The sequence below is a fragment of the Ascidiella aspersa genome, chromosome 3 (genome assembly GCF_963924565.1).
Source record: "Ascidiella aspersa chromosome 3, kaAscAspe10.2, whole genome shotgun sequence".
NCBI classification, from domain to species: Eukaryota; Metazoa; Chordata; class Ascidiacea; order Phlebobranchia; family Ascidiidae; genus Ascidiella; species Ascidiella aspersa.
The window spans coordinates 31,488,029-31,509,249 of record NC_139449.1 but is presented as its reverse complement, the minus strand read 5'-3'; the positions used below and the strand labels follow the sequence as shown (position 1 = coordinate 31,509,249).

The 21,221-nt window shown below is 39.0% G+C and overlaps 88 non-coding genes across 88 annotated transcripts; all 88 read right to left on the bottom strand.

The window, feature by feature from the left end:
• Positions 1-71: 71 nt before the first annotated feature.
• Trnae-uuc (transfer RNA glutamic acid (anticodon UUC)) lies at positions 72-143 on the bottom strand. Its single transcript has one exon. It is a non-coding gene; the product is annotated as a tRNA-Glu (tRNA).
• Positions 144-323: 180 nt separating this feature from the next.
• On the bottom strand, positions 324-396 carry Trnak-uuu (transfer RNA lysine (anticodon UUU)). Its single transcript has one exon. It is a non-coding gene; the product is annotated as a tRNA-Lys (tRNA).
• Positions 397-567: 171 nt separating this feature from the next.
• Trnae-cuc (transfer RNA glutamic acid (anticodon CUC)) lies at positions 568-639 on the bottom strand. Its single transcript has one exon. It is a non-coding gene; the product is annotated as a tRNA-Glu (tRNA).
• A 336-nt stretch (positions 640-975) lies between these two features.
• On the bottom strand, positions 976-1,048 carry Trnak-uuu (transfer RNA lysine (anticodon UUU)). Its single transcript has one exon. It is a non-coding gene; the product is annotated as a tRNA-Lys (tRNA).
• A 177-nt stretch (positions 1,049-1,225) lies between these two features.
• On the bottom strand, positions 1,226-1,297 carry Trnae-cuc (transfer RNA glutamic acid (anticodon CUC)). The gene has a single exon. It is a non-coding gene; the product is annotated as a tRNA-Glu (tRNA).
• A 338-nt stretch (positions 1,298-1,635) lies between these two features.
• Positions 1,636-1,708, bottom strand: Trnak-uuu (transfer RNA lysine (anticodon UUU)). Its single transcript has one exon. It is a non-coding gene; the product is annotated as a tRNA-Lys (tRNA).
• Positions 1,709-1,883: 175 nt separating this feature from the next.
• Positions 1,884-1,955, bottom strand: Trnae-uuc (transfer RNA glutamic acid (anticodon UUC)). Its single transcript has one exon. It is a non-coding gene; the product is annotated as a tRNA-Glu (tRNA).
• An 87-nt stretch (positions 1,956-2,042) lies between these two features.
• Trnae-uuc (transfer RNA glutamic acid (anticodon UUC)) lies at positions 2,043-2,114 on the bottom strand. Its single transcript has one exon. It is a non-coding gene; the product is annotated as a tRNA-Glu (tRNA).
• Positions 2,115-2,294: 180 nt separating this feature from the next.
• Positions 2,295-2,367, bottom strand: Trnak-uuu (transfer RNA lysine (anticodon UUU)). Its single transcript has one exon. It is a non-coding gene; the product is annotated as a tRNA-Lys (tRNA).
• Positions 2,368-2,544: 177 nt separating this feature from the next.
• Trnae-cuc (transfer RNA glutamic acid (anticodon CUC)) lies at positions 2,545-2,616 on the bottom strand. Its single transcript has one exon. It is a non-coding gene; the product is annotated as a tRNA-Glu (tRNA).
• Positions 2,617-2,703: 87 nt separating this feature from the next.
• On the bottom strand, positions 2,704-2,775 carry Trnae-uuc (transfer RNA glutamic acid (anticodon UUC)). The gene has a single exon. It is a non-coding gene; the product is annotated as a tRNA-Glu (tRNA).
• Positions 2,776-2,954: 179 nt separating this feature from the next.
• Trnak-uuu (transfer RNA lysine (anticodon UUU)) lies at positions 2,955-3,027 on the bottom strand. The gene has a single exon. It is a non-coding gene; the product is annotated as a tRNA-Lys (tRNA).
• A 333-nt stretch (positions 3,028-3,360) lies between these two features.
• On the bottom strand, positions 3,361-3,432 carry Trnae-cuc (transfer RNA glutamic acid (anticodon CUC)). Its single transcript has one exon. It is a non-coding gene; the product is annotated as a tRNA-Glu (tRNA).
• An 87-nt stretch (positions 3,433-3,519) lies between these two features.
• Trnae-cuc (transfer RNA glutamic acid (anticodon CUC)) lies at positions 3,520-3,591 on the bottom strand. Its single transcript has one exon. It is a non-coding gene; the product is annotated as a tRNA-Glu (tRNA).
• Positions 3,592-3,678: 87 nt separating this feature from the next.
• On the bottom strand, positions 3,679-3,750 carry Trnae-uuc (transfer RNA glutamic acid (anticodon UUC)). Its single transcript has one exon. It is a non-coding gene; the product is annotated as a tRNA-Glu (tRNA).
• A 179-nt stretch (positions 3,751-3,929) lies between these two features.
• On the bottom strand, positions 3,930-4,002 carry Trnak-uuu (transfer RNA lysine (anticodon UUU)). The gene has a single exon. It is a non-coding gene; the product is annotated as a tRNA-Lys (tRNA).
• A 175-nt stretch (positions 4,003-4,177) lies between these two features.
• On the bottom strand, positions 4,178-4,249 carry Trnae-uuc (transfer RNA glutamic acid (anticodon UUC)). Its single transcript has one exon. It is a non-coding gene; the product is annotated as a tRNA-Glu (tRNA).
• A 339-nt stretch (positions 4,250-4,588) lies between these two features.
• Trnak-uuu (transfer RNA lysine (anticodon UUU)) lies at positions 4,589-4,661 on the bottom strand. Its single transcript has one exon. It is a non-coding gene; the product is annotated as a tRNA-Lys (tRNA).
• Positions 4,662-4,836: 175 nt separating this feature from the next.
• Positions 4,837-4,910, bottom strand: Trnae-cuc (transfer RNA glutamic acid (anticodon CUC)). The gene has a single exon. It is a non-coding gene; the product is annotated as a tRNA-Glu (tRNA).
• An 85-nt stretch (positions 4,911-4,995) lies between these two features.
• Trnae-uuc (transfer RNA glutamic acid (anticodon UUC)) lies at positions 4,996-5,067 on the bottom strand. Its single transcript has one exon. It is a non-coding gene; the product is annotated as a tRNA-Glu (tRNA).
• A 179-nt stretch (positions 5,068-5,246) lies between these two features.
• Trnak-uuu (transfer RNA lysine (anticodon UUU)) lies at positions 5,247-5,319 on the bottom strand. The gene has a single exon. It is a non-coding gene; the product is annotated as a tRNA-Lys (tRNA).
• Positions 5,320-5,652: 333 nt separating this feature from the next.
• On the bottom strand, positions 5,653-5,724 carry Trnae-cuc (transfer RNA glutamic acid (anticodon CUC)). The gene has a single exon. It is a non-coding gene; the product is annotated as a tRNA-Glu (tRNA).
• Positions 5,725-5,811: 87 nt separating this feature from the next.
• Trnae-uuc (transfer RNA glutamic acid (anticodon UUC)) lies at positions 5,812-5,883 on the bottom strand. The gene has a single exon. It is a non-coding gene; the product is annotated as a tRNA-Glu (tRNA).
• Positions 5,884-6,062: 179 nt separating this feature from the next.
• On the bottom strand, positions 6,063-6,135 carry Trnak-uuu (transfer RNA lysine (anticodon UUU)). Its single transcript has one exon. It is a non-coding gene; the product is annotated as a tRNA-Lys (tRNA).
• Positions 6,136-6,310: 175 nt separating this feature from the next.
• Positions 6,311-6,382, bottom strand: Trnae-uuc (transfer RNA glutamic acid (anticodon UUC)). The gene has a single exon. It is a non-coding gene; the product is annotated as a tRNA-Glu (tRNA).
• Positions 6,383-6,721: 339 nt separating this feature from the next.
• Positions 6,722-6,794, bottom strand: Trnak-uuu (transfer RNA lysine (anticodon UUU)). The gene has a single exon. It is a non-coding gene; the product is annotated as a tRNA-Lys (tRNA).
• Positions 6,795-6,969: 175 nt separating this feature from the next.
• Trnae-cuc (transfer RNA glutamic acid (anticodon CUC)) lies at positions 6,970-7,041 on the bottom strand. The gene has a single exon. It is a non-coding gene; the product is annotated as a tRNA-Glu (tRNA).
• Positions 7,042-7,128: 87 nt separating this feature from the next.
• On the bottom strand, positions 7,129-7,200 carry Trnae-uuc (transfer RNA glutamic acid (anticodon UUC)). Its single transcript has one exon. It is a non-coding gene; the product is annotated as a tRNA-Glu (tRNA).
• A 179-nt stretch (positions 7,201-7,379) lies between these two features.
• On the bottom strand, positions 7,380-7,452 carry Trnak-uuu (transfer RNA lysine (anticodon UUU)). Its single transcript has one exon. It is a non-coding gene; the product is annotated as a tRNA-Lys (tRNA).
• Positions 7,453-7,629: 177 nt separating this feature from the next.
• Trnae-cuc (transfer RNA glutamic acid (anticodon CUC)) lies at positions 7,630-7,701 on the bottom strand. The gene has a single exon. It is a non-coding gene; the product is annotated as a tRNA-Glu (tRNA).
• An 87-nt stretch (positions 7,702-7,788) lies between these two features.
• Positions 7,789-7,860, bottom strand: Trnae-uuc (transfer RNA glutamic acid (anticodon UUC)). The gene has a single exon. It is a non-coding gene; the product is annotated as a tRNA-Glu (tRNA).
• Positions 7,861-8,040: 180 nt separating this feature from the next.
• On the bottom strand, positions 8,041-8,113 carry Trnak-uuu (transfer RNA lysine (anticodon UUU)). The gene has a single exon. It is a non-coding gene; the product is annotated as a tRNA-Lys (tRNA).
• A 177-nt stretch (positions 8,114-8,290) lies between these two features.
• On the bottom strand, positions 8,291-8,362 carry Trnae-cuc (transfer RNA glutamic acid (anticodon CUC)). Its single transcript has one exon. It is a non-coding gene; the product is annotated as a tRNA-Glu (tRNA).
• An 87-nt stretch (positions 8,363-8,449) lies between these two features.
• Trnae-uuc (transfer RNA glutamic acid (anticodon UUC)) lies at positions 8,450-8,521 on the bottom strand. Its single transcript has one exon. It is a non-coding gene; the product is annotated as a tRNA-Glu (tRNA).
• Positions 8,522-8,699: 178 nt separating this feature from the next.
• Positions 8,700-8,772, bottom strand: Trnak-uuu (transfer RNA lysine (anticodon UUU)). Its single transcript has one exon. It is a non-coding gene; the product is annotated as a tRNA-Lys (tRNA).
• A 177-nt stretch (positions 8,773-8,949) lies between these two features.
• Trnae-uuc (transfer RNA glutamic acid (anticodon UUC)) lies at positions 8,950-9,021 on the bottom strand. The gene has a single exon. It is a non-coding gene; the product is annotated as a tRNA-Glu (tRNA).
• An 87-nt stretch (positions 9,022-9,108) lies between these two features.
• On the bottom strand, positions 9,109-9,180 carry Trnae-uuc (transfer RNA glutamic acid (anticodon UUC)). Its single transcript has one exon. It is a non-coding gene; the product is annotated as a tRNA-Glu (tRNA).
• A 180-nt stretch (positions 9,181-9,360) lies between these two features.
• Positions 9,361-9,433, bottom strand: Trnak-uuu (transfer RNA lysine (anticodon UUU)). Its single transcript has one exon. It is a non-coding gene; the product is annotated as a tRNA-Lys (tRNA).
• A 177-nt stretch (positions 9,434-9,610) lies between these two features.
• Positions 9,611-9,682, bottom strand: Trnae-cuc (transfer RNA glutamic acid (anticodon CUC)). Its single transcript has one exon. It is a non-coding gene; the product is annotated as a tRNA-Glu (tRNA).
• Positions 9,683-9,769: 87 nt separating this feature from the next.
• On the bottom strand, positions 9,770-9,841 carry Trnae-uuc (transfer RNA glutamic acid (anticodon UUC)). The gene has a single exon. It is a non-coding gene; the product is annotated as a tRNA-Glu (tRNA).
• Positions 9,842-10,020: 179 nt separating this feature from the next.
• On the bottom strand, positions 10,021-10,093 carry Trnak-uuu (transfer RNA lysine (anticodon UUU)). The gene has a single exon. It is a non-coding gene; the product is annotated as a tRNA-Lys (tRNA).
• A 175-nt stretch (positions 10,094-10,268) lies between these two features.
• Trnae-uuc (transfer RNA glutamic acid (anticodon UUC)) lies at positions 10,269-10,340 on the bottom strand. Its single transcript has one exon. It is a non-coding gene; the product is annotated as a tRNA-Glu (tRNA).
• An 87-nt stretch (positions 10,341-10,427) lies between these two features.
• Positions 10,428-10,499, bottom strand: Trnae-uuc (transfer RNA glutamic acid (anticodon UUC)). Its single transcript has one exon. It is a non-coding gene; the product is annotated as a tRNA-Glu (tRNA).
• A 179-nt stretch (positions 10,500-10,678) lies between these two features.
• On the bottom strand, positions 10,679-10,751 carry Trnak-uuu (transfer RNA lysine (anticodon UUU)). The gene has a single exon. It is a non-coding gene; the product is annotated as a tRNA-Lys (tRNA).
• A 175-nt stretch (positions 10,752-10,926) lies between these two features.
• Trnae-uuc (transfer RNA glutamic acid (anticodon UUC)) lies at positions 10,927-10,998 on the bottom strand. Its single transcript has one exon. It is a non-coding gene; the product is annotated as a tRNA-Glu (tRNA).
• Positions 10,999-11,085: 87 nt separating this feature from the next.
• On the bottom strand, positions 11,086-11,157 carry Trnae-uuc (transfer RNA glutamic acid (anticodon UUC)). The gene has a single exon. It is a non-coding gene; the product is annotated as a tRNA-Glu (tRNA).
• A 180-nt stretch (positions 11,158-11,337) lies between these two features.
• Positions 11,338-11,410, bottom strand: Trnak-uuu (transfer RNA lysine (anticodon UUU)). Its single transcript has one exon. It is a non-coding gene; the product is annotated as a tRNA-Lys (tRNA).
• Positions 11,411-11,744: 334 nt separating this feature from the next.
• Positions 11,745-11,816, bottom strand: Trnae-uuc (transfer RNA glutamic acid (anticodon UUC)). The gene has a single exon. It is a non-coding gene; the product is annotated as a tRNA-Glu (tRNA).
• Positions 11,817-11,995: 179 nt separating this feature from the next.
• On the bottom strand, positions 11,996-12,068 carry Trnak-uuu (transfer RNA lysine (anticodon UUU)). Its single transcript has one exon. It is a non-coding gene; the product is annotated as a tRNA-Lys (tRNA).
• Positions 12,069-12,245: 177 nt separating this feature from the next.
• Trnae-cuc (transfer RNA glutamic acid (anticodon CUC)) lies at positions 12,246-12,317 on the bottom strand. Its single transcript has one exon. It is a non-coding gene; the product is annotated as a tRNA-Glu (tRNA).
• An 87-nt stretch (positions 12,318-12,404) lies between these two features.
• On the bottom strand, positions 12,405-12,476 carry Trnae-uuc (transfer RNA glutamic acid (anticodon UUC)). The gene has a single exon. It is a non-coding gene; the product is annotated as a tRNA-Glu (tRNA).
• A 180-nt stretch (positions 12,477-12,656) lies between these two features.
• On the bottom strand, positions 12,657-12,729 carry Trnak-uuu (transfer RNA lysine (anticodon UUU)). Its single transcript has one exon. It is a non-coding gene; the product is annotated as a tRNA-Lys (tRNA).
• Positions 12,730-12,906: 177 nt separating this feature from the next.
• On the bottom strand, positions 12,907-12,978 carry Trnae-uuc (transfer RNA glutamic acid (anticodon UUC)). Its single transcript has one exon. It is a non-coding gene; the product is annotated as a tRNA-Glu (tRNA).
• Positions 12,979-13,065: 87 nt separating this feature from the next.
• On the bottom strand, positions 13,066-13,137 carry Trnae-uuc (transfer RNA glutamic acid (anticodon UUC)). The gene has a single exon. It is a non-coding gene; the product is annotated as a tRNA-Glu (tRNA).
• Positions 13,138-13,317: 180 nt separating this feature from the next.
• Positions 13,318-13,390, bottom strand: Trnak-uuu (transfer RNA lysine (anticodon UUU)). The gene has a single exon. It is a non-coding gene; the product is annotated as a tRNA-Lys (tRNA).
• Positions 13,391-13,565: 175 nt separating this feature from the next.
• On the bottom strand, positions 13,566-13,637 carry Trnae-cuc (transfer RNA glutamic acid (anticodon CUC)). The gene has a single exon. It is a non-coding gene; the product is annotated as a tRNA-Glu (tRNA).
• Positions 13,638-13,724: 87 nt separating this feature from the next.
• On the bottom strand, positions 13,725-13,796 carry Trnae-uuc (transfer RNA glutamic acid (anticodon UUC)). The gene has a single exon. It is a non-coding gene; the product is annotated as a tRNA-Glu (tRNA).
• Positions 13,797-13,975: 179 nt separating this feature from the next.
• Trnak-uuu (transfer RNA lysine (anticodon UUU)) lies at positions 13,976-14,048 on the bottom strand. The gene has a single exon. It is a non-coding gene; the product is annotated as a tRNA-Lys (tRNA).
• A 177-nt stretch (positions 14,049-14,225) lies between these two features.
• On the bottom strand, positions 14,226-14,297 carry Trnae-cuc (transfer RNA glutamic acid (anticodon CUC)). Its single transcript has one exon. It is a non-coding gene; the product is annotated as a tRNA-Glu (tRNA).
• Positions 14,298-14,635: 338 nt separating this feature from the next.
• On the bottom strand, positions 14,636-14,708 carry Trnak-uuu (transfer RNA lysine (anticodon UUU)). Its single transcript has one exon. It is a non-coding gene; the product is annotated as a tRNA-Lys (tRNA).
• A 175-nt stretch (positions 14,709-14,883) lies between these two features.
• Positions 14,884-14,955, bottom strand: Trnae-uuc (transfer RNA glutamic acid (anticodon UUC)). Its single transcript has one exon. It is a non-coding gene; the product is annotated as a tRNA-Glu (tRNA).
• An 87-nt stretch (positions 14,956-15,042) lies between these two features.
• Trnae-uuc (transfer RNA glutamic acid (anticodon UUC)) lies at positions 15,043-15,114 on the bottom strand. The gene has a single exon. It is a non-coding gene; the product is annotated as a tRNA-Glu (tRNA).
• A 180-nt stretch (positions 15,115-15,294) lies between these two features.
• Trnak-uuu (transfer RNA lysine (anticodon UUU)) lies at positions 15,295-15,367 on the bottom strand. Its single transcript has one exon. It is a non-coding gene; the product is annotated as a tRNA-Lys (tRNA).
• Positions 15,368-15,543: 176 nt separating this feature from the next.
• On the bottom strand, positions 15,544-15,615 carry Trnae-cuc (transfer RNA glutamic acid (anticodon CUC)). The gene has a single exon. It is a non-coding gene; the product is annotated as a tRNA-Glu (tRNA).
• Positions 15,616-15,702: 87 nt separating this feature from the next.
• Positions 15,703-15,774, bottom strand: Trnae-uuc (transfer RNA glutamic acid (anticodon UUC)). The gene has a single exon. It is a non-coding gene; the product is annotated as a tRNA-Glu (tRNA).
• Positions 15,775-15,953: 179 nt separating this feature from the next.
• Positions 15,954-16,026, bottom strand: Trnak-uuu (transfer RNA lysine (anticodon UUU)). The gene has a single exon. It is a non-coding gene; the product is annotated as a tRNA-Lys (tRNA).
• A 177-nt stretch (positions 16,027-16,203) lies between these two features.
• On the bottom strand, positions 16,204-16,275 carry Trnae-cuc (transfer RNA glutamic acid (anticodon CUC)). Its single transcript has one exon. It is a non-coding gene; the product is annotated as a tRNA-Glu (tRNA).
• Positions 16,276-16,613: 338 nt separating this feature from the next.
• Positions 16,614-16,686, bottom strand: Trnak-uuu (transfer RNA lysine (anticodon UUU)). Its single transcript has one exon. It is a non-coding gene; the product is annotated as a tRNA-Lys (tRNA).
• Positions 16,687-16,863: 177 nt separating this feature from the next.
• Trnae-cuc (transfer RNA glutamic acid (anticodon CUC)) lies at positions 16,864-16,935 on the bottom strand. Its single transcript has one exon. It is a non-coding gene; the product is annotated as a tRNA-Glu (tRNA).
• Positions 16,936-17,022: 87 nt separating this feature from the next.
• On the bottom strand, positions 17,023-17,094 carry Trnae-uuc (transfer RNA glutamic acid (anticodon UUC)). Its single transcript has one exon. It is a non-coding gene; the product is annotated as a tRNA-Glu (tRNA).
• Positions 17,095-17,273: 179 nt separating this feature from the next.
• Positions 17,274-17,346, bottom strand: Trnak-uuu (transfer RNA lysine (anticodon UUU)). Its single transcript has one exon. It is a non-coding gene; the product is annotated as a tRNA-Lys (tRNA).
• A 175-nt stretch (positions 17,347-17,521) lies between these two features.
• On the bottom strand, positions 17,522-17,593 carry Trnae-uuc (transfer RNA glutamic acid (anticodon UUC)). The gene has a single exon. It is a non-coding gene; the product is annotated as a tRNA-Glu (tRNA).
• Positions 17,594-17,680: 87 nt separating this feature from the next.
• On the bottom strand, positions 17,681-17,752 carry Trnae-uuc (transfer RNA glutamic acid (anticodon UUC)). Its single transcript has one exon. It is a non-coding gene; the product is annotated as a tRNA-Glu (tRNA).
• A 180-nt stretch (positions 17,753-17,932) lies between these two features.
• Positions 17,933-18,005, bottom strand: Trnak-uuu (transfer RNA lysine (anticodon UUU)). The gene has a single exon. It is a non-coding gene; the product is annotated as a tRNA-Lys (tRNA).
• Positions 18,006-18,182: 177 nt separating this feature from the next.
• On the bottom strand, positions 18,183-18,254 carry Trnae-cuc (transfer RNA glutamic acid (anticodon CUC)). The gene has a single exon. It is a non-coding gene; the product is annotated as a tRNA-Glu (tRNA).
• A 338-nt stretch (positions 18,255-18,592) lies between these two features.
• On the bottom strand, positions 18,593-18,665 carry Trnak-uuu (transfer RNA lysine (anticodon UUU)). Its single transcript has one exon. It is a non-coding gene; the product is annotated as a tRNA-Lys (tRNA).
• Positions 18,666-18,840: 175 nt separating this feature from the next.
• Trnae-uuc (transfer RNA glutamic acid (anticodon UUC)) lies at positions 18,841-18,912 on the bottom strand. The gene has a single exon. It is a non-coding gene; the product is annotated as a tRNA-Glu (tRNA).
• Positions 18,913-18,999: 87 nt separating this feature from the next.
• Trnae-uuc (transfer RNA glutamic acid (anticodon UUC)) lies at positions 19,000-19,071 on the bottom strand. The gene has a single exon. It is a non-coding gene; the product is annotated as a tRNA-Glu (tRNA).
• Positions 19,072-19,251: 180 nt separating this feature from the next.
• Trnak-uuu (transfer RNA lysine (anticodon UUU)) lies at positions 19,252-19,324 on the bottom strand. Its single transcript has one exon. It is a non-coding gene; the product is annotated as a tRNA-Lys (tRNA).
• A 177-nt stretch (positions 19,325-19,501) lies between these two features.
• On the bottom strand, positions 19,502-19,573 carry Trnae-cuc (transfer RNA glutamic acid (anticodon CUC)). The gene has a single exon. It is a non-coding gene; the product is annotated as a tRNA-Glu (tRNA).
• An 87-nt stretch (positions 19,574-19,660) lies between these two features.
• On the bottom strand, positions 19,661-19,732 carry Trnae-uuc (transfer RNA glutamic acid (anticodon UUC)). Its single transcript has one exon. It is a non-coding gene; the product is annotated as a tRNA-Glu (tRNA).
• An 87-nt stretch (positions 19,733-19,819) lies between these two features.
• Positions 19,820-19,891, bottom strand: Trnae-uuc (transfer RNA glutamic acid (anticodon UUC)). The gene has a single exon. It is a non-coding gene; the product is annotated as a tRNA-Glu (tRNA).
• A 180-nt stretch (positions 19,892-20,071) lies between these two features.
• Positions 20,072-20,144, bottom strand: Trnak-uuu (transfer RNA lysine (anticodon UUU)). Its single transcript has one exon. It is a non-coding gene; the product is annotated as a tRNA-Lys (tRNA).
• Positions 20,145-20,321: 177 nt separating this feature from the next.
• On the bottom strand, positions 20,322-20,393 carry Trnae-cuc (transfer RNA glutamic acid (anticodon CUC)). Its single transcript has one exon. It is a non-coding gene; the product is annotated as a tRNA-Glu (tRNA).
• Positions 20,394-20,479: 86 nt separating this feature from the next.
• On the bottom strand, positions 20,480-20,551 carry Trnae-uuc (transfer RNA glutamic acid (anticodon UUC)). The gene has a single exon. It is a non-coding gene; the product is annotated as a tRNA-Glu (tRNA).
• A 179-nt stretch (positions 20,552-20,730) lies between these two features.
• On the bottom strand, positions 20,731-20,803 carry Trnak-uuu (transfer RNA lysine (anticodon UUU)). Its single transcript has one exon. It is a non-coding gene; the product is annotated as a tRNA-Lys (tRNA).
• A 175-nt stretch (positions 20,804-20,978) lies between these two features.
• Trnae-uuc (transfer RNA glutamic acid (anticodon UUC)) lies at positions 20,979-21,050 on the bottom strand. The gene has a single exon. It is a non-coding gene; the product is annotated as a tRNA-Glu (tRNA).
• An 87-nt stretch (positions 21,051-21,137) lies between these two features.
• Positions 21,138-21,209, bottom strand: Trnae-uuc (transfer RNA glutamic acid (anticodon UUC)). Its single transcript has one exon. It is a non-coding gene; the product is annotated as a tRNA-Glu (tRNA).
• Positions 21,210-21,221: the final 12 nt, after the last annotated feature.

Here is a 21,221-nt window from a genome sequence, read left to right as displayed (position 1 = left end):
ACAGGGATATTTCAAACCAATTCACAATATTTATCTCGGCAGTTGAAGGTCTTTTAGTAACAAAGAATTAATTCCCAGACCGGGAATTGAACCCGGGCCGCCTGGGTGAAAGCCAGGAATCTTAACTACTAGACCATCTGGGAGACGGTGACTACTTACAACGAGAGGTATGAAGCAAATACCATACTTAAAAAATCAATTTCTGTAGTTTCCTTTTTAAATCGTAAATGAATTAAGACAGATGAACCTAAACAAAATCTGCTCATATACGAACAAAAATTCTCAAAATACAAATTTTGTTTAGAAATTTGTAATAAAATTTGTGCCCGATAAGGGACTTGAACCCTTGACCGTTGGATTAAAAGTCCAACGCTCTACCGACTGAGCTAACCGGGCGTTAAGAAATGTTTATTTCTCTCAAAATAACGCCGACAAAAAACGGTCACGCAATGAGCTATAAAAGAGGTTAAACCATCGTTGCATCAACAGTAAGAATCTTAGTTTATATTTGCATAGAGGCACATTGTGGTAGTAGGGGGATACTAGTTCAGTTCAAAAGAAAAAAATTTCCCAGACCGGGAATTGAACCCGGCCCGCCTGGGTGAGAGCCAGGAATCCTAACCACTAGACCATCTGGGAGATGTCTTTGCTCAGGACAGGATATTTGAAACCAATACACAATATTTATCTCGGCAGTTAAAGTTTTTTAGTAACAAAGAATAAATTCCCAGACCGGGAATTGAACCCGGGACGCCTGGGTGAAAGCCAGGAATCCTAACCACTACACCATCTGGGAGACGGTGACTAATTACAACGAGAGGTATGAAGCAAATACCATACTTAAAAAATCTATTTCAATAGTTTCGTTTTTAAATCGTAAAGGAATTAATACAGATGATCCTAAACAAGATCTGCTCATATACGAACAAAAATTCTCAAAATTCAAATTTTATTTAGAACTTGTAATAAAATTTGCGCCCGATAAGGGACTTGAACCCTTGACCGTTGGATTAAAAGTCCAACGCTCTACCGACTGAGCTAACCGGGCGTTGAGAAATGTTTATTTATCTCAAGATAAGTGTATTGCCGACAAAAACCGGTCACATAATGAGCTATAAAAGAGGGTAAACCATCGTTGCATCAACAGTAAGAATCTTAGTTTATATTTGCATAGAGGTACATTGTGGTAGTAGGGGGATACTAGTTCAGTTCAAAAGAAAAAAAATTCCCAGACCGGGAATTGAACCCGGGCCGCCTGGGTGAGAGCCAGGAATCCTAACCACTAGACCATCTGGGAGATGTATTTGCTCAGTACAGAGATATTTGAAACCAATACACAATATTTATCTCGGCAGTTAAAGGTCTTTTAGTAACAAAGAAACAATTCCTAGACCGGGAACTGAACCCGGGCCGCCTGGGTGAAAGCCAGGAATCCTAACCATTAGACCACCATGGAGACCTTGACTACTTACAACGAGAGGTATGAAGCAAATACCATACTTAAAAAATCAATTTCAATAGTTTTGTTTTTAAATCGTAAAGGAATTAATACAGATGATCCTAAACAAGATCTGCTCATATACGAACAAAAATTCTCACAATTTAAATTTTATTTAGAACTTGTAATAAAATTTGCGCCCGATAAGGGAATTGAACCCTTGACCGTTGGATTAAAAGTCCAACGCTCTACCGACTGAGCTAACCGGGCGTTGAGAAATGTTTATTTATCTCAAGATAAGTGTATTGCCGACAAGAACCGGTCACATAATGAGCTATAAAAGAGGGTAAACCATCGATGCATCAACAGTAAGAATCTTAGTTTATATTTGCATAGAGGCACAATGTGGTAGTAGGGATACTAGTTCAGTTTAAAAGAAAAAAGTTTCCCAGACCGGGAATTGAACCCGGGCCGCCTGGGTGAAAGCCAGGAATCCTAACCACTAGACCATCTGGGAGATGTCTTTGCTCAGTACAGGGATATTTGAAACCAATACAAAATAATTTTCTCGGCAGTTAAAGGTTTTTTAGTAACAATGAAATAATTCCCAGACCGGGAATTGAACCCGGGCCGCCTGGGTGAAAGCCAGGAATCCTAACCACTAGACCATCTGGGAGACCTTGACTAATTACAACGAGAGGTATGAAGCAAATACCATACTTAAAAAATCAATTTCAATAGTTTCGTTTTTAAATGGTAAAGGAATTAATACAGATGATCCTAAAAAAGATCTGCTTATATACGAACAAAAATTCTCAAAATACAAATTTTATTTAGAAATTTGTAATAAAATTTGCGCCCGATAAGGGACTTGAACCCTTGACCGTTGGATTAAAAGTCCAACGCTCTACCGACTGAGCTAACCGGGCGTTAAGAAATTTTTATTTCTCTCAAAATAAGTGTATTGCCGACAAAATACGGTCACATAATGAGCTATAAAAGAGGGTAAACCATCGTTGTGTCAACAGTAAGAATCTTAGTTTATATTTGCATAGAGGCACACTGTGGTAGTAGGGGGATACTAGTTCAGTTCAAAAGAAAAAAATTTCCCAGACCGGGAATTGAACCCGGGCCGCCTGGGTGAGAGCCAGGAATCCTAACCACTAGACCATCTGGGAGATGTATTTGCTCAGTACAGGGATATTTGAAACCAATACACAATATTTATCTCGGCAGTTAAAGGTTTTTTAGTAACAAAGAAATAATTCCCAGACCGGGAATTGAACCCGGGCCGCCTGGGTGAAAGCCAGGAATCCTAACCACTAGACCATCTGGGAGACGTTGACTAATTACAACGAGAGGTATGAAGCAAATACCATACTTAAAAGATCTATTTCAATAGTTTCGTTTTTAAATCGTAAAGGAATTAATACAGATGATCCTAAACAAGATCTGCTCATATACGAACAAAAATTCTCAAAATTCAAATTTTAATTAGAACTTGTAATAAAATTTGCGCCCGATAAGGGACTTGAACCCTTGACCGTTGGATTAAAAGTCCAACGCTCTACCGACTGAGCTAACCGGGCGTTGAGAAATTTTATTTATCTCAAGAGAAGTGTATTGCCGACAAGAACCGGTCACATAATGAGCTATAAAAGAGGGTAAACCATCGATGCATCAACAGTAAGAATCTTAGTTTATATTTGCATAGAGGCACAATGTGGTAGTAGGGATACTAGTTCAGTTTAAAAGAAAAAAGTTTCCCAGACCGGGAATTGAACCCAGGCCGCCTGGGTGAAAGCAAGGAATCCTAACCACTATACCATCTGGGAGATGTCTTTGCTCAGTACAGGGATATTTGAAACCAATACAAAATAATTTTCTCGGCAGTTAAAGGTTTTTTAGTAACAATGAAATAATTCCCAGACCGGGAATTGAACCCGGGCCGCCTGGGTGAGAGCCAGGAATCCTAACCACTAGACCATCTGGGAGATGTCTTTGCTCTGTACAGGGATATTTGAAACCAATACACAATATTTATCTCGGCAGTTAAAGGTTTTTTAGTAACAAAGAAATAATTCCCAGACCGGGAATTGAACCCGGGCCGCCTGGGTGAGAGCCAGGAATCCTAACCACTAGACCATCTGGGAGATGTCTTTGCTCAGTACAGGGATATTTGAAACCAATACACAATATTTATCTCGGCAGTTAAAGGTTTTTTAGTAACAAAGAAATAATTCCCAGACCGGGAATTGAACCCGGGCCGCCTGGGTGAAAGCCAGGAATCCTAACCACTAGACCATCTGGGAGACGTTGACTAATTACAACGAGAGGTATGAAGCAAATACCATACTTAAAAGATCTATTTCAATAGTTTCGTTTTTAAATCGTAAAGGAATTAATACAGATGATCCTAAACAAGATCTGCTCATATACGAACAAAAATTCTCAAAATTCAAATTTTATTTAGAACTTGTAATAAAATTTGCGCCCGATAAGGGACTTGAACCCTTGACCGTTGGATTAAAAGTCCAACGCTCTACCGACTGAGCTAACCGGGGGTTGAGAAATGTTTATTTATCTCAAGATAAGTGTATTGCCGACAAGAACCGGTCACATAATGAGCTATAAAAGAGGGTAAACCATCGATGCATCAACAGTAAGAATCTTAGTTTATATTTGCATAGAGGCACAATGTGGTAGTAGGGATACTAGTTCAGTTTAAAAGAAAAAAGTTTCCCAGACCGGGAATTGAACCCGGGCCGCCTGGGTGAAAGCCAGGAATCCTAACCACTAGACCATCTGGGAGATGTCTTTGCTCAGTACAGGGATATTTGAAACCAATACAAAATAATTTTCTCGGCAGTTAAAGGTTTTTTAGTAACAATGAAATAATTCCCAGACCGGGAATTGAACCCGGGCCGCCTGGGTGAAAGCCAGGAATGCTAACCACTAGACCATCTGGGAGACGTTGACTAATTACAACGAGAGGTATGAAGCAAATACCATACTTAAAAAATCAATTTCAATAGTTTCGTTTTTAAATCGTAAAGGAATTAATACAGATGATCCTAAACAAGATCTGTTCATAAACAAACAAAAATTCTCAAAATTCTAATTTTATTTAGAAATTTGTAATAAAATGTGCGCCCGATAAGGGACTTGAACCCTTGACCGTTGGATTAAAAGTCCAACGCTCTACCGACTGAGCTAACCGGGAGTTGAGAAATGTTTATTTCTCTCAAGATTAGTGTATTGCCGACAAAAACCGGTCAGATAATGAGCTATAAGAGAGGGTAAACCATCGTTGCATCAACAGTAAGAATCTTAGTTTATATTTGCATAGAGGCACAATGTGGTAGTAGGGATACTAGTTCAGTTTAAAAGAAAAAAGTTTCGTAGACCGGGAATTGAACCCGGGCAGCCTGGGTGAGAGCCAGGAATCCTAACCACTAGACCATCTGGGCGATGTCATTGCTTTGTACAGGGATATTTGAAACCAATACACAATACTTATCTCGGCAGTTAAAGGTTTTTTAGTAACAAAGAAATAATTCCCAGACCGGGAATTGAACCCGGGCCGCCTGGGTGAAAGCCAGGAATCCTAACCACTAGACCATCTGGGAGACGTTGACTAATTACAACGAGGGGTATGAAGCAAATACTATACTTAAAAAATCTATTTCAATAGTTTCGTTTTTAAATCGTAAAGGAATTAATACAGATGATCCTAAACAAGATCTGCTCATATACGAACAAAAATTCTCAAAATTCAAATTTTATTTAGAACTTGTAATAAAATTTGCGCCCGATAAGGGACTTGAACCCTTGACCGTTGGATTAAAAGTCCAACGCTCTACCGACTGAGCTAACCGGGCGTTGAGAAATTTTATTTATCTCAAGAGAAGTGTATTGCCGACAAGAACTGGTCACATAATGAGCTATAAAAGAGGGTAAACCATCGATGCATCAACAGTAAGAATCTTAGTTTATATTTGCATAGAGGCACAATGTGGTAGTAGGGATACTAGTTCAGTTTAAAAGAAAAAAGTTTCCCAGACCGGGAATTGAACCCAGGCCGCCTGGGTGAAAGCAAGGAATCCTAACCACTAGACCATCTGGGAGATGTCTTTGCTCAGTACAGGGATATTTGAAACCAATACAAAATAATTTTCTCGGCAGTTAAAGGTTTTTTAGTAACAATGAAATAATTCCCAGACCGGGAATTGAACCCGGGCCGCCTGGGTGAGAGCCAGGAATCCTAACCACTAGACCATCTGGGAGATGTCTTTGCTCAGTACAGGGATATTTGAAACCAATACACAATATTTATCTCGGCAGTTAAAGGTTTTTTAGTAACAAAGAAATAATTCCCAGACCGGGAATTGAACCCGGGCCGCCTGGGTGAAAGCCAGGAATCCTAACCACTAGACCATCTGGGAGACGTTGACTAATTACAACGAGAGGTATGAAGCAAATACCATACTTAAAAGATCTATTTCAATAGTTTCGTTTTTAAATCGTAAAGGAATTAATACAGATGATCCTAAACAAGATCTGCTCATATACGAACAAAAATTCTCAAAATTCAAATTTTATTTAGAACTTGTAATAAAATTTGCGCCCGATAAGGGACTTGAACCCTTGACCGTTGGATTAAAAGTCCAACGCTCTACCGACTGAGCTAACCGGGGGTTGAGAAATGTTTATTTATCTCAAGATAAGTGTATTGCCGACAAGAACCGGTCACATAATGAGCTATAAAAGAGGGTAAACCATCGATGCATCAACAGTAAGAATCTTAGTTTATATTTGCATAGAGGCACAATGTGGTAGTAGGGATACTAGTTCAGTTTAAAAGAAAAAAGTTTCCCAGACCGGGAATTGAACCCGGGCCGCCTGGGTGAAAGCCAGGAATCCTAACCACTAGACCATCTGGGAGATGTCTTTGCTCAGTACAGGGATATTTGAAACCAATACAAAATAATTTTCTCGGCAGTTAAAGGTTTTTTAGTAACAATGAAATAATTCCCAGACCGGGAATTGAACCCGGGCCGCCTGGGTGAAAGCCAGGAATGCTAACCACTAGACCATCTGGGAGACGTTGACTAATTACAACGAGAGGTATGAAGCAAATACCATACTTAAAAAATCAATTTCAATAGTTTCGTTTTTAAATCGTAAAGGAATTAATACAGATGATCCTAAACAAGATCTGTTCATAAACAAACAAAAATTCTCAAAATTCTAATTTTATTTAGAAATTTGTAATAAAATGTGCGCCCGATAAGGGACTTGAACCCTTGACCGTTGGATTAAAAGTCCAACGCTCTACCGACTGAGCTAACCGGGAGTTGAGAAATGTTTATTTCTCTCAAGATTAGTGTATTGCCGACAAAAACTGGTCAGATAATGAGCTATAAGAGAGGGTAAACCATCGTTGCATCAACAGTAAGAATCTTAGTTTATATTTGCATAGAGGCACAATGTGGTAGTAGGGATACTAGTTCAGTTTAAAAGAAAAAAGTTTCCCAGACCGGGAATTGAACCCGGGCAGCCTGGGTGAGAGCCAGGAATCCTAACCACTAGACCATCTGGGCGATGTCATTGCTTTGTACAGGGATATTTGAAACCAATACACAATATTTATCTCGGCAGTTAAAGGTTTTTTAGTAACAAAGAAATAATTCCCAGACCGGGAATTGAACCCGGGCCGCCTGGGTGAAAGCCAGGAATCCTAACCACTAGACCATCTGGGAGACGTTGACTAATTACAACGAGGGGTATGAAGCAAATACTATACTTAAAAAATCTATTTCAATAGTTTCGTTTTTAAATCGTAAAGGAATTAATACAGATGATCCTAAACAAGATCTGCTCATATACGAACAAAAATTCTCAAAATTCAAATTTTATTTAGAACTTGTAATAAAATTTGCGCCCGATAAGGGACTTGAACCCTTGACCGTTGGATTAAAAGTCCAACACTCTACCGACTGAGCTAACCGGGCGTTGAGAAATGTTTATTTATCTCAAAATAAGTGTATTGCCGACAAGAACCGGTCACATAATGAGCTATAAAAGAGGGTAAACCATCGTTGCATCAACAGTAAGAATCTTAGTTTATATTTGCATAGAGGCAAATTGTGGTAGTAGGGGGATACTAGTTCAGTTTAAAAAAAAAATGTTTCCCAGACCGGGAATTGAACCCGGGCCGCCTGGGTGAGAGCCAGGAATCCTAACCACTAGACCATCTGGGAGATGTCTTTGCTCAGTACAGGGATGTTTGAAACCAATACACAATATTTATCTCGGCAGTTAAAGGTTTTTTAGTAACAAAGAATTAATTCCCAGACCGGGAATTGAACCCGGGCTGCCTGGGTGAAAGCCAGGAATCCTAACCACTAGACCATCTGGGAGACGTTGACTAATTACAACGAGAGGTATGAAGCAAATACCATACTTAAAAAATCAATTTCAATAGTTTTCGTTTTGAATTGTAAAGGAATTGAGACAAATTATCCTACACAAAATCTGCTCATATACGAACAAAAATTCTCAAAATACAAATTTTATTTAGAAATTTGTAATAAAATTTGCGCCCGATAAGGGACTTGAACCCTTGACCGTTGGATTAAAAGTCCAACGCTCTACCGACTAAGCTAACCGGGCGTTAAGTAATTTATATTTTTCTCAAAATAAGTGTATTGCCGACAAAATACGGTCACATAATGAGCTATAAAAGAGGGTAAACCATCGTTGTGTCAACAGTAAGAATCTTAGTTTATATTTGCATAGAGGCACACTGTGGTAGTAGGGGGATACTAGTTGAGTTTAAAAGAAAAAAATTTCCCAGACCGGGAATTGAACCCGGGCCGCCTGGGTGAGAGCCAGGAATCCTAACCACTAGACCATCTGGGAGATGTCTTTGCTCAGTACAGGGATATTTGAAACCAATACACAATATTTATCTCGGCAGTTAAAGGTTTTTTAGTAACAAAGAAATAATTCCCAGACCGGGAATTGAACCCGGGCCGCCTGGGTGAAAGCCAGGAATCCTAACCACTAGACCATCTGGGAGACGTTGACTAATTACAACGAGAGGTATGAAGGAAATACCATACTTAAAAAATCTATTTCAATAGTTTCGTTTTTAAATCGTAAAGGAATTAATATGATGATCCTAAACAAGATCTGCTCATATACGAACAAAAATTCTCAAAATTCAAATTTTATTTAGAACTTGTAATAAAATTTGCGCCCGATAAGGGACTTGAACCCTTGACCGTTGGATTAAAAGTACAACGCTCTACCGACTGAGCTAACCGGGCGTTAAGAAATGTTTATTTCTCTCAAGATAAGTGTATTGCCGACAAAAACCGGTCACATAATGAGCTATAAAAGAGGGTAAACCATCGTTGCATCAACAGTAAGAATCTTAGTTTATATTTGCATAGAGGTACATTGTGGTAGTAGGGGGATACTAGTTCAGTTCAAAAGAAAAAAATTTCCCAGACCGGGAATTGAACCCGGGCCGCCTGGGTGAAAGCCAGGAATCCTATCCACTAGACCATCTGGGAGATGTCTTTGCTCAGTAAAGGGATATTTGAAACCAATACAAAATATTTTTCTCGGCAGTTAAAGGTTTTTTAGTAACAATGAAATAATTCCCAGACCGGGAATTGAACCCGGGCCGCCTGGGTGAAAGCCAGGAATCCTAACCACTAGACCATCTGGGAGACGTTGATTAATTACAACGAAAGGTATGAAGCAAATACCATACTTAAAAAATCAATTTCAATAGTTTTTGTTTTGAATTATAAAGGAATTGAGACAGATTATCCTACACAAAATCTGCTCATATACGAACAAAAATTCTCAAAATACAAATTTTATTTAGAAATTTGTAATAAAATTTCCGCCCGATAAGGGACTTGAACCCTTGACCGTTGGATTAAAAGTCCAACGCTCTACCGACTGAGCTAACCGGGCGTTAAGAAATTTTTATTTCTCTCAAAATAAGTGTATTGCCGACAAAATACGGTCACATAATGAGCTATAAAAGAGGGTAAACCATAGTTGAATCAACAGTAAGAATCTTAGTTTATATTTGCAAAGAGGCAAATTGTGGTAGTAGGGGGATACTAGTTCAGTTCAAAAGAAAAAAGTTTCCCAGACCGGGAATTGAACCCGGGCCGCCTGGGTGAGAGCCAGGAATCCTAACCACTAGACCATCTGGGAGATGTCTTTGCTCAGTACAGGGATATTTGAAACCAATACACAATATTTATCTCGGCAGTTAAAGGTTTTTTAGTAACAAAGAAATAATTCCCAGACCGGGAATTGAACCCGGGCCGCCTGGGTGAAAGCCAGGAATCCTAACCACTAGACCATCTGGGAGACGTTGTCTAATTACAACGAGAGGTATGAAGCAAATACCATACTTAAAAAATCTATTTCAATAGTTTCGTTTTTAAATCGTAAAGGAATTAATACAGATGATCCTAAACAAGATCTGCTCATATACGAACAAAAATTCTCAAAATTCAAATTTTATTTAGAACTTGTAATAAAATTTTCGCCCGATAAGGGACTTGAACCCTTGACCGTTGGATTAAAAGTCCAACGCTCTACCGACTGAGCTAACCGGGCGTTGAGAAATGTTTATTTATCTCAAGATAAGTGTATTGCCGACAAGAACCGGTCACATAATGAGCTATAAAAGAGGGTAAACCATCGATGCATCAACAGTAAGAATCTTAGTTTATATTTGCATAGAGGCACAATGTGGTAGTAGGGATACCAGTTCAGTTTAAAAGAAAAAAGTTTCCCAGACCGGGAATTGAACCCGGGCCGCCTGGGTGAAAGCCAGGAATCCTAACCACTAGACCATCTGGGAGATGTCTTTGCTCAGTACAGGGATATTTGAAACCAATACAAAATAATTTTCTCGGCAGTTAAAGGTTTTTTAGTAACAATGAAATAATTCCCAGACCGGGAATTGAACCCGGGCCGCCTGGGTGAAAGCCAGGAATCCTAACCACTAGACCATCTGGGAGACGTTGTCTAATTACAACGAGAGGTATGAAGCAAATACCATACTTAAAAAATCTATTTCAATAGTTTCGTTTTTAAATCGTAAAGGAATTAATACAGATGATCCTAAACAAGATCTGCTCATATACGAACAAAAATTCTCAAAATTCAAATTTTATTTAGAACTTGTAATAAAATTTTCGCCCGATAAGGGACTTGAACCCTTGACCGTTGGATTAAAAGTCCAACGCTCTACCGACTGAGCTAACCGGGAGTTGAGAAATGTTTATTTATCTCAAGATAAGTGTATTGCCGACAAGAACCGGTCACATAATGAGCTATAAAAGAGGGTAAACCATCGATGCATCAACAGTAAGAATCTTAGTTTATATTTGCATAGAGGCACAATGTGGTAGTAGGGATACCAGTTCAGTTTAAAAGAAAAAAGTTTCCCAGACCGGGAATTGAACCCGGGCCGCCTGGGTGAAAGCCAGGAATCCTAACCACTAGACCATCTGGGAGATGTCTTTGCTCAGTACAGGGATATTTGAAACCAATACAAAATAATTTTCTCGGCAGTTAAAGGTTTTTTAGTAACAATGAAATAATTCCCAGACCGGGAATTGAACCCGGGCCGCCTGGGTGAAAGCCAGGAATCCTAACCACTAGACCATCTGGGAGACCTTGACTAATTACAAGGAGAGGTATGAAGCAAATACCATACTTAAAAAATCAATTTCAATAGTTTCGTTTTTAAATCGTAAAGGAATTAATACAGATGATCCTAAACAAGATCTGCTCATAAACAAACAAAAATTCTCAAAATTCTAATTTTATTTAGAAATTTGTAATAAAATGTGCGCCCGATAAGGGACTTGAACCCTTGACCGTTGGATTAAAAGTCCAACGCTCTACCGACTGAGCTAACCGGGAGTTGAGAAATGTTTATTTCTCTCAAGATTAGTGTATTGCCGACAAAAACCGGTCAGATAATGAGCTATAAGAGAGGGTAAACCATCGTTGCATCAACAGTAAGAATCTTAGTTTATATTTGCATAGAGGCACAATGTGGTAGTAGGGAAACTAGTTCAGTTTAAAAGAAAAAAGTTTCCTAGACCGGGAATTGAACCCGGGCAGCCTTGGTGAGAGCCAGGGATCCTAACCACTAGACCATCTGGGAGATGTCTTTGCTCTGTACAGGGATATTTGAAACCAATACACAATATTTATCTCGGCAGTTAAAGGTTTTTTAGTAACAAAGAAATAATTCCCAGACCGGGAATTGAACCCGGGCCGCCTGGGTGAAAGCCAGGAATCCTAACCACTAGACCATCTGGGAGATGTTGACTAATTACAACGAGGGGTATGAAGCAAATACCATACTTAAAAAATCTATTTCAATAGTTTCGTTTTTAAATCGTAAAGGAATTACTACAGATGATCCTAAACAAGATCTGCTCATATACGAACAAAAATTCTCAAAATTCAAATTTTATTTAGAACTTGTAATAAAATTTGCGCCCGATAAGGGACTTGAACCCTTGACCGTTGGATTAAAAGTCCAACACTCTACCGACTGAGCTAACCGGGCGTTGAGAAATGTTTATTTATCTCAAAATAAGTGTATTGCCGACAAGAACCGGTCACATAATGAGCTATAAAAGAGGGTAAACCATCGTTGCATCAACAGTAAGAATCTTAGTTTATATTTGCATAGAGGCAAATTGTGGTAGTAGGGGGATACTAGTTCAGTTTAAAAGAAAAAAGTTTCCCAGACCGGGAATTGAACCCGGGCCGCCTGGGTGAGAGCCAGGAATCCTAACCACTAGACCATCTGGGAGATGTCTTTGCTCAGTACAGGGATGTTTGAAACCAATACACAATATTTATCTCGGCAGTTAAAGGTTTTTTAGTAACAAAGAATTAATTCCCAGACCGGGAATTGAACCCGGGCCGCCTGGGTGAAAGCCAGGAATCCTAACCACTAGACCATCTGGGAGACGTCGACTAATTACAACGAGAGGTATGAAGCAAATACCATACTTAAAAAATCAATTTCAATAGTTTTCGTTTTGAATTGTAAAGGAATTGAGACAGATTATCCTACACAAAATCTGCTCATTTACGAACAAAAATTCTCAAAATACAAATTTTATTTAGAAATTTGTAATAAAATTTGCGCCCGATAAGGGACTTGAACCCTTGACCGTTGGATTAAAAGTCCAACGCTCTACCGACTGAGCTAACCGGGCGTTAAGAAATTTTTATTTTTCTCAAAATAAGTGTATTGCCGACAAAATACGTTCACATAATGAGCTATAAAAGAGGGTAAACCATCGTTCTGTCAACAGTAAGAATCTTAGTTTATATTTGCATAGAGGCACACTGTGGTAGTAGGGGGATACTAGCTGAGTTTAAAAGAAAAAAGTTTCCCAGACCGGGAATTGAACCCGGGCCGCCTGGGTGAAAGCCAGGAATCCTAACCACTAGACCATCTGGGAGATGTCTTTGCTCAGTACAGGGATATTTGAAACCAATACAAAATAATTTTCTCGGCAGTTAAAGGTTTTTTAGTAACAATGAAATAATTCCCAGACCGGGAATTGAACCCGGGCCGCCTGGGTGAAAGCCAGGAATCCTAACCACTAGACCATCTGGGAGACCTTGACTAATTACAAGGAGAGGTATGAAGCAAATACCATACTTAAAAAATCAATTTCAATAGTTTCGTTTTTAAATCGTAAAGGAATTAATACAGATGATCCTAAACAAGATCTGCTCATAAACAAACAAAAATTCTCAAAATTTTAATTTTATTTAGAAATTTGTAATAAAATGTGCGCCCGATAAGGGACTTGAACCCTTGACCGTTGGATTAAAAGTCCAACGCTCTACCGACTGAGCTAACCGGGCGTTGAGAAATGTTTATTTCTCTCAAGATTAGTGTATTGCCGACAAAAACCGGTCAGATAATGAGCTATAAGAGAGGGTAAACCATCGTTGCATCAACAGTAAGAATCTTAGTTTATATTTGCATAGAGGCACAATGTGGTAGTAGGGAAACTAGTTCAGTTTAAAAGAAAAAAGTTTCCTAGACCGGGAATTGAACCCGGGCAGCCTGGGTGAGAGCCAGGGATCCTAACCACTAGACCATCTGGGAGATGTCTTTGCTCTGTACAGGGATATTTGAAACCAATACACAATATTTATCTCGGCAGTTAAAGGTTTTTTAGTAACAAAGAAATAATTCCCAGACCGGGAATTGAACCCGGGCCGCCTGGGTGAAAGCCAGGAATCCTAACCACTAGACCATCTGGGAGATGTTGACTAATTACAACGAGGGGTATGAAGCAAATACCATACTTAAAAAATCTATTTCAATAGTTTCGTTTTTAAATCGTAAAGGAATTAATACAGATGATCCTAAACAAGATCTGCTCATATACGAACAAAAATTCTCAAAATTCAAATTTTATTTAGAACTTGTAATAAAATTTGCGCCCGATAAGGGACTTGAACCCTTGACCGTTGGATTAAAAGTCCAACACTCTACCGACTGAGCTAACCGGGCGTTGAGAAATGTTTATTTATCTCAAAATAAGTGTATTGCCGACAAGAACCGGTCACATAATGAGCTATAAAAGAGGGTAAACCATCGTTGCATCAACAGTAAGAATCTTAGTTTATATTTGCATAGAGGCAAATTGTGGTAGTAGGGGGATACTAGTTCAGTTTAAAAGAAAAAAGTTTCCCAGACCGGGAATTGAACCCGGGCCGCCTGGGTGAGAGCCAGGAATCCTAACCACTAGACCATCTGGGAGATGTCTTTGCTCAGTACAGGGATGTTTGAAACCAATACACAATATTTATCTCGGCAGTTAAAGGTCTTTTAGTAACAAAGAAACAATTCCTAGACCGGGAACTGAACCCGGGCCGCCTGGGTGAAAGCCAGGAATCCTAACCATTAGACCATCATGGAGACCTTGACTACTTACAACGAGAGGTATGAAGCAAATACCATACTTAAAAAATCAATTTCAATAGTTTTGTTTTTAAATCGTAAAGGAATTAATACAGATGATCCTAAACAAGATCTGCTCATATACGAACAAAAATTCTCAAAATTTAAATTTTATTTAGAACTTGTAATAAAATTTGCGCCCGATAAGGGAATTGAACCCTTGACCGTTGGATTAAAATTCCAACGCTCTACCGACTGAGCTAACCGGGCGTTGAGAAATGTTTATTTATCTCAAGATAAGTGTATTGCCGACAAGAACCGGTCACATAATGAGCTATAAAAGAGGGTAAACCATCGATGCATCAACAGTAAGAATCTTAGTTTATATTTGCATAGAGGCACAATGTGGTAGTAGGGATACTAGTTCAGTTTAAAAGAAAAAAGTTTCCCAGACCGGGAATTGAACCCGGGCCGCCTGGGTGAAAGCAAGGAATCCTAACCACTAGACCATCTGGGAGATGTCTTTGCTCAGTACAGGGATATTTGAAACCAATACAAAACAATTTTCTCGGCAGTTGAAGGTTTTTTAGTAGCAATGAAATAATTCCCAGACCGGGAATTGAACCCGGGCCGCCTGGGTGAAAACCAGGAATCCTAACCACTAGACCATCTGGGAGACGTTGACTAATTACAACGAGAGGTATGAAGCAAATACCATACTTAAAAAATCAATTTCAATAGTTTCGTTTTTAAATCGTAAAGGAATTAATACAGATGATCCTAAAAAAGATCTGCTCATATACGAACAAAAATTCTCAAAATACAAATTTTATTTAGAAATTTGTAATAAAATTTGCGTCCGATAAGGGACTTGAACCCTTGACCGTTGGATTAAAAGTCCAACGCTCTACCGACTGAGCTAACCGGGCGTTAAGAAATTTTTATTTCTCTCAAAATAAGTGTATTGCCGACAAAATACGGTCACATAATGAGCTATAAAGAGGGTAAACCATCGTTGTGTCAACAGTAAGAATCTTAGTTTATATTTGCATAGAGGCACACTGTGGTAGTAGGGGGATACTAGTTCAGTTCAAAAGAAAAAAATTTCCCAGACCGGGAATTGAACCCGGGCCGCCTGGGTGAGAGCCAGGAATCCTAACCACTAGACCATCTGGGAGATGTCTTTGCTCAGTACAGGGATATTTGAAACCAATACACAATATTTATCTCGGCAGTTAAAGGTTTTTTAGTAACAAAGAAATAATTCCCAGACCGGGAATTGAACCCGGGCCGCCTGGGTGAAAGCCAGGAATCCTAACCACTAGACCATCTGGGAGACGTTGACTAATTACAACGAGAGGTATGAAGCAAATACCATACTTAAAAGATCTATTTCAATAGTTTCGTTTTTAAATCGTAAAGGAATTAGTACAGATGATCCTAAACAAGATCTGCTCATATACGAACAAAAATTCTCAAAATTCAAATTTTATTTAGAACTTGTAATAAAATTTGCGCCCGATAAGGGACTTGAACCCTTGACCGTTGGATTAAAAGTCCAACGCTCTACCGACTGAGCTAACCGGGCGTTGAGAAATGTTTATTTCTCTCAAAATAAGTGTATTGCCGACAAAAAACGGACACGCAATGAGCTATAAAAGAGGTTAAACCATCGTTGCATCAACAGTAAGAATCTTAGTTTATATTTGCATAGAGGCACATTGTGGTAGTAGGGGGATACTAGTTCAGTTCAAAAGAAAAAAATTTTCCAGATCGGGAATTGAACCCGGCCCGCCTGGGTGAGAGCCAGGAATCCTAACCACTAGACCATCTGGGAGTTGTGTTTGCTCAGGACAGGGATATTTGAAACCAATACACAATATTTATCTCGGCAGTTAAAGTTTTTTAGTAACAAATAATACATTCCCAGACCGGGAATTGAACCCGAGACGCCTGGGTGAAAGCCAGGAATCCTAACCACTAGACCATATGGGAGACGTTGACTAATTACACCGAGAGGTATGAAGCAAATACCATACTTAAAAAATCAATTTCAATAGTTTTTGTTTTGAATTGTAAAGGAATTGAGACAGATTATCCTACACAAAATCTGCTCATATACGAACAAAAATTCTCAAAATACAAATTTTATTTAGAAATTTGTAATAAAATTTGCGCCCGATAAGGGACTTGAACCCTTGACCGTTGGATTAAAAGTCCAACGCTCTACCGACTGAGCTAACCGGGCGTTAAGAAATTTTTATTTCTCTCAAAATAAGTGTATTGCCGACAAAATACGGTCACATAATGAGCTATAAAAGAGGGTAAACCATAGTTGAATCAACAGTAAGAATCTTAGTTTATATTTGCAAAGAGGCAAATTGTGGTAGTATGGGGATACTAGTTCAGTTCAAAAGAAAAAACTTTCCCAGACCGGGAATTGTACCCGGGCCGCCTGGGTGAGAGCCAGGAATCCTAACCACTAGACCATCTGGGAGATGTCTTTGCTCAGTACAGGGATATTTGAAACCAATACACAATATTTATCTCGGCAGTTAAATGTTTTTTAGTAACAAAGAAATAATTCCCAGACCGGGAATTGAACCCAGGCCGCCTGGGTGAAAGCCAGGAATCCTAACCACTAGACCATCTGGGATACGTTGTCTAATTACAACGAGAGGTATGAAGCAAATACCATACTTAAAAAATCTATTTCAATTGTTTCGTTTTTAAATCGTAAAGGAATGAATACAGATGATCCTAAACAAGATCTGCTCATATACGAACAAAAATTCTCAAAATTCAAATTTTATTTAGAACTTGTTATAAAATTTGCGCCCGATAAGGGACTTGAACCCTTGACCGTTGGATTAAAAGTACAACGCTCTACCGGCTGAGCTAACCGGGCGTTGAGAAATGTTTATTTATCTCAAGATAAGTGTATTGCCGACAAGAACCGGTCACATAATGAGCTATAAAAGAGGGTAAACCATCGATGCATCAACAGTAAGAATCTTAGTTTATATTTGCATAGAGGCACAATGTAGTAGTAGGGATACTAGTTCAGTTTAAAAGAAAAAAGTTTCCCAGACCGGGAATTGAACCCGGGCCGCCTGGGTGAAAGCCAGGAATCCTAACCACTAGACCATCTGGGAGATGTCTTTGCTCAGTACAGGGATATTTGAAACCAATACAAAATAATTTTCTCGGCAGTTAAAGGTTTTTTAGTAACAATGAAATAATTCGCAGACCGGGAATTGAACCCGGGCCGCCTGGGTGAAAGCCAGGAATCCTAACCACTAGACCATCTGGGAGACGTTGACTAATTACAACGAGAGGTATGAAGCAAATACCATACTTAAAAAATCAATTTCAATAGTTTCGTTTTTAAATCGTAAAGGAATTAATACAGATGATCCTAAAAAAGATCTGCTCATATACGAACAAAAATTTTCAAAATACAAATTTTATTTAGAAATTTGTAATAAAATTTGCGCCCGATAAGGGACTTGAACCCTTGACCGTTGGATTAAAAGTCCAACGCTCTACCGACTGAGCTAACCGGGCGTTAAGAAATTTTTATTTCTCTCAAAATAAGTGTATTGCCGACAAAATACGGTCACATAATGAGCTATAAAAGAGGGTAAACCATCGTTGTGTCAACAGTAAGAATCTTAGTTCATATTTGCATAGAGGCACACTGTGGTAGTAGGGGGATACTAGTTCAGTTCAAAAGAAAAAAATTTCCCAGACCGGGAATTGAACCCGGGCCGCCTGGGTGAGAGCCAGGAATCCTAACCACTAGACCATCTGGGAGATGTCTTTGCTCAGTACAGGGATATTTGAAACCAATACACAATATTTATCTCGGCAGTTAAAGGTTTTTTAGTAACAAAGAAATAATTCCCAGACCGGGAATAGAACCCGGGCCGCCTGGGTGAAAGCCAGGAATCCCAACCACTAGACCATCTGAGAGAAGTTGACTAATTACAACGAGAGGTATGAAGCAAATACCATACTTAAAAGATCTATTTCAATAGTTTCGTTTTTAAATCGTAAAGGAATGAATACAGATGATCCTAAACAAGATCTGCTCATATACGAACAAAAATTCTCAAAATTCAAATTTTATTTAGAACTTGTTATAAAATTTGCGCCCGATAAGGGACTTGAACCCTTGACCGTTGGATTAAAAGTACAACGCTCTACCGGCTGAGCTAACCGGGCGTTGAGAAATGTTTATTTATCTCAAGATAAGTGTATTGCCGACAAGAACCGGTCACATAATGAGCTATAAAAGAGGGTAAACCATCGATGCATCAACAGTAAGAATCTTAGTTTATATTTGCATAGAGGCACAATGTGGTAGTAGGGATACTAGTTCAGTTTAAAAGAAAAAAGTTTCCCAGACCGGGAATTGAACCCGGGCCGCCTGGGTGAAAGCCAGGAATCCGAACCACTAGACCATCTGGGAGATGTCTTTGCTCAGTACAGGGATATTTGAAACCAATCCAAAATAATTTTCTCGGCAGTTAAAGGTTTTTTAGTAACAATGAAATAATTCCCAGACCGGGAATTGAACCCGGGCCGCCTGGGTGAAAGCCAGGAATCCTAACCACTAGACCATCTGGGAGACGTTGACTAATTACAACGAGAGGTATGAAGCAAATACCATACTTAAAAAATCAATTTCAAAAGTTTCGTTTTTAAATCGTAAAGGAATTAATACAGATGATCCTAAAAAAGATCTGCTCATATACGAACAAAAATTCTCAAAATTCAAATTTTATTTAGAAACTTGTAATAAAATTTGCGCCCGATAAGGGACTTGAACCCTTGACCGTTGGATTAAAAGTCCAACGCTCTACCGACTGAGCTAACCGGGCGTTAAGAAATTTTTATTTCTCTCAAAATAAGTGTATTGCCGACAAAATACGGTCACATAATGAGCTATAAAAGAGGGTAAACCATAGTTGAATCAACAGTAAGAATCTTAGTTTATATTTGCAAAGAGGCAAATTGTGGTAGTAGGGGGATACTAGTTCAGTTCAAAAGAAAAAACTTTCCCAGACCGGGAATTGTACCCGGGCCGCCTGGGTGAGAGCCAGGAATCCTAACCACTAGACCATCTGGGAGATGTCTTTGCTCAGTACAGGGATATTTGAAACCAATACACAATATTTATCTCGGCAGTTAAATGTTTTTTAGTAACAAAGAAATAATTCCCAGACCGGGAATTGAACCCGGGCCGCCTGGGTGAAAGCCAGGAATCCTAACCACTAGACCATCTGGGAGATGTCTTTGCTCAGTACAGGGATATTTGAAACCAATACAAAATAATTTTCTCGGCAGTTAAAGGTTTTTTAGTAACAATGAAATAATTCGCAGACCGGGAATTGAACCCGGGCCGCCTGGGTGAAAGCCAGGAATCCTAACCACTAGACCATCTGGGAGACGTTGACTACTTACAACGAGAGGTATGAAGCAAATACCATACTTAAAAAATCAATTTCAATAGTTTCGTTTTTAAATCGTAAAGGAATTAATACAGATGATCCTAAAAAAGATCTGCTCATATACGAACAAAAATTCTCAAAATACAAATTTTATTTAGAAATTTGTAATAAAATTTGCGCCCGATAAGGGACTTGAACCCTTGAACGTTGGATTAAAAGTCCAACGCTCTACCGACTGAGCTAACCGGGCGTTAAGAAATTTTTATTTCTCTCAAAATAAGTGTATTGCCGACAAAATACGGTCACATAATGAGCTATAAAAGAGGGTAAACCATCGTTGTGTCAACAGTAAGAATCTTAGTTCATATTTGCATAGAGGCACACTGTGGTAGTAGGGGGATACTAGTTCAGTTCAAAAGAAAAAAATTTCCCAGACCGGGAATTGAACCCGGGCCGCCTGGGTGAGAGCCAGGAATCCTAACCACTAGACCATCTGGGAGATGTCTTTGCTCAGTACAGGGATATTTGAAACCAATACACAATATTTATCTCGGCAGTTAAAGTTTTTTAGTAACAAAGAAATAATTCCCAGACCGGGAATTGAACCCGGGCAGCCTGGGTGAAAGCCAGGAATCCTAACCACTAGACCATCTGGGATACGTTGTCTAATTACAACGAGAGGTATGAAGCAAATAGCATACTTAAAAAATCTATTTCAATTGTTTCGTTTTTAAATCGTAAAGGAATGAATACAGATGATCCTAAACAAGATCTGCTCATATACGAACAAAAATTCTCAAAATTCAAATTTTATTTAGAACTTGTTATAAAATTTGCGCCCGATAAGGGACTTGAACCCTTGACCGTTGGATTAAAAGTACAACGCTCTACCGGCTGAGCTAACCGGGCGTTGAGAAATGTTTATTTATCTCAAGATAAGTGTATTGCCGACAAGGACCGGTCACATAATGAGCTATTAAAGAGGGTAAACCATCGATGCATCAACAGTAAGAATCTTAGTTTATATTTGCATAGAGGCACAATGTAGTAGTAGGGATACTAGTTCAGTTTAAAAGAAAAAAGTTTCCCAGACCGGGAATTGAACCCGGGCCGCCTGGGTGAAAGCCAGGAATCCTAACCACTAGACCATCTGGGAGATGTCTTTGCTCAGTACAGGGATATTTGAAACCAATACAAAATAATTTTCTCGGCAGTTAAAGGTTTTTTAGTAACAATGAAATAATTCGCAGACCGGGAATTGAACCCGGGCCGCCTGGGTGAAAGCCAGGAATCCTAACCACTAGACCATCTGGGAGACGTTGACTAA